Consider the following 3,180-nt stretch of genomic DNA (forward strand, 5'->3'; position numbering starts at 1 on the left):
AAATATAATCTCCGTCGAGCTTCCGATCGGTGTGCTATCAGGAACCCTGGAGGTAATTATGCTTTCATTCATATTTTATAGCTTGCTTATGTCATGTGTACATGAAAAGTGATAAAAGTTAAACATTGCACAAGGAATGCTCAAGCACCTACAAGCACCTGACGTTTGTGTGTGTGTGTGTGTGTGTGTGTGTGTGTGTGTGTGTGTGTGTGTGTGTGTGTGTGTGTGTGTGTGTGTGTGTGTTGGTTGTTATCTCTATATGCAGGCTTCAGAAGGTGGAACCGAGCCCTCCCAGGTGTGTGTCCGTGAAAGTTACTGCTGTTGATTGCAATCTCCACATGTGAGTGGGTTTCAGGAGATGCAACAGAGACCTACCCGGTCTCAAAGTCAAACTGTGTTTGTGTATAATATGTGTTTATCGAATATGTATAATACGTGTATAAATCAAAATCGTGCATGTGTTTGGGTAAATCACGATTCATGTATGTGCTGTGCATTTTCTGTGCGTCTGTGCAAGTGCCGCCGCAACCGGTCGGCATCTCCACTTGTGTGGAGATGTGTGTGTCCACATCTCCACATCTCCACTTCGTGTGCTTTCTTTTTACCTTAAAAAAATTTTTTTATGCCTCCGCCAAGAAAGTCGCGGGAGGAATGATGTTTTCGGGTTGTCCGTCCGTCCGTCTGTAGGGGCTAAACCTCGTTTTTCTCAGCAACCATTTGTCCGACTGAGACAAAACTTTCAAGGTAGGAGTGACACCCATGCAGAATGTTTTTATGATAATTGTGACGTCATAGGTCACGTGGTATGGCAGCCATCTTGGAGTAAAAGCAAATAAAGCTCTCGAATAAAGCTCTAAAAGCAAATTAAAAGCTCTCTGCTCACCTTCACTCCTTCATTCCTCTTTTCTCCCGCCTCTGGAACAAACTCCCTCACTCTCTTCAATCCCACTCCTCCCTCCAGGTCTTTAAAACAGCTGTTCACCACCATCTCTTATCTTCCCCCATCCAAAACCTTGATATTTTCTACCCCCGCTAATTTCACCCCAAATCCACTTTTTTGAAATACCAACTTCTTTCCTGGAAGTCCTTGGTGTCCTTGTGTTTTATACTTCTCCCACACCCCCCACCCCCTTCCCACGCCTCCTCCCCCCAAGCCCTCTCCCTCCCACACATCTCCCGATGTCCCTGCTCTCAAATGTTGTGTTTGTGTGCTTCCCCTTCTCTCTCCATCTTGTCTACCGCTCCCTCTTTTTATATATTTTGTTTGTCTGTCTGATTTGTTTGTGAAATAAATGTTAGCTCTTTCATGAGCCTCGATTCTGTATACAAAAAGAAAAAGAAAAAAGTAATCAAAAAATTATTTCTCAGAAACCGCTGAATGGAAAAATTTGAAACTTGGCACATTCTCAAGTACTCCCAATGGGGAACAAAAGTATGATTATGTTGACATCATCAGTGAAGAGGTATACCAGCCAAAAATGTTTTAATCGAATTCCTTATCCTAAAAATCTGATATTGCATGCACATGATCTATGACCCATTTGTATTGAAATATTACATTTATGACATCATAGGCCACATGGTTTGGCAGCCATATTGGATTGAAGGAAAATATTAAATAATTATATCTCTGAAACCGCTCACCCGATCGATTCGAAATTTTACAAATATTATCTAACAGCACTGTTGGATATAGTTTGAAAATGATGATGTCATAGGTCACGTGGTTTGGCAGCCATCTTGGATATAAAAACGAACCTTATCCGATCAACACGAAACCTCACAAACGTGATCCCCCACCCATACATATGCAGAGTGATGTCATCAACCCGTTGTGGGACTATGCGGAGACATATTAGCGAGACAGTCGCATTGTTCTAGTTTTCTTAATGAGATACTCACATCAGTCCAAATAAAGTTTTTCAATGTATGTCTAGATAATTAGGAACAAAATATTTCCTCATTAATTATATATACTGATTAAGATGTATTGATAAATAAAGATAACATATCAATTGGTAAATGTCTCGTTCCCATTACATTTTGAGGAGCTCCCATGAGGGAATTGTGGCTTTGTTATATTTGGAGACGATATCGATGGGGATGTGAAGGCTGATTACCTTCAATGAAACGTTTTTCGCTGAGCAACATTTACAGTCAGTTCATAATAATGCTCAAATTACGTTTAAGCCCAAGTTTTCGCAGGGAAGGGAGAGGGAATGTGGGGGTTTAGGGGAGGGAGGCGGGAGGGTTAATTCACTTAGCCAATGGACTCCAAAACCTTGGAACCGCGAGGCGCAGAAAATATTCGAAAAACATGTCATCCACGTTATTGATGGGACGTATCTGCGCGCCATATACCTATTTTAAAACTCTGACACATAATACTCTCCGCGAGTGATGGAGACCGATTAGACAGGCAGAATGATGGGAAGCCGGGGCGAGGAGCGGACTACTAAACGAGCCTGGAGGCTTCGCTCTGCGAGCATCCACTGTCGTACCGCCGTTGATCGTCTCTGGGAATCAGAATCCCCCCCCACCCCCCGTCAGGTAACGTCACACCCACCTTACGCCGTGCATACGCTCGACGCACCTGCTGCACCTCCCACGCGCGCGCCATTCGCCATGAGGGGGAGAGCTCTTCCTCGGAGCAGGAAATTTTATTACACGATGCTTTGGAACCTTTACAAAACTTTCCAAGTGCACAAACAAACGATCAATTGTCCCCAAAGATTGAACTCGGAACAACGTGGGTGATCAGTAAGTCAATGGCCTGACTTAAACAGCTGTGATGGACGTTAACAAAACTTCTTATACTCCAAAAAACTGGTTGTATTTGGGAATATCCATATTCAAAACGAAGGGAACACCGACTAGTATTTTACAGGTCACGTGAATCTCATGTGGGAGGTTTCGGGCCCGATGAAGACCTCTCTGTGGTCAAAACGCTAGACATTAGGCATCATGTCTAGTACACTGTAGAGATGTTCATGGTTTTCTTTGTCTGCTCCTCAACGGCCACAAATATTCCCAGGTTTTGTGGGGTTGGCCGGGGGAAGTTTTGGCCCAAGTCTTTCACAAACCGGCTGGCCAGGCCAGACGTTCGACTGAAGGTGGCAGGAATTTTGAATTTGTTCAGGGTGCTGACTGGTGCCTACTCTTCCAAAAACTCACCCCAAT

Source organism: Myxine glutinosa, chromosome 9, assembly GCF_964187855.1.
Source record: "Myxine glutinosa chromosome 9, kmMyxGlut1.1, whole genome shotgun sequence".
Classification (NCBI taxonomy): Eukaryota; Metazoa; Chordata; class Myxini; order Myxiniformes; family Myxinidae; genus Myxine; species Myxine glutinosa.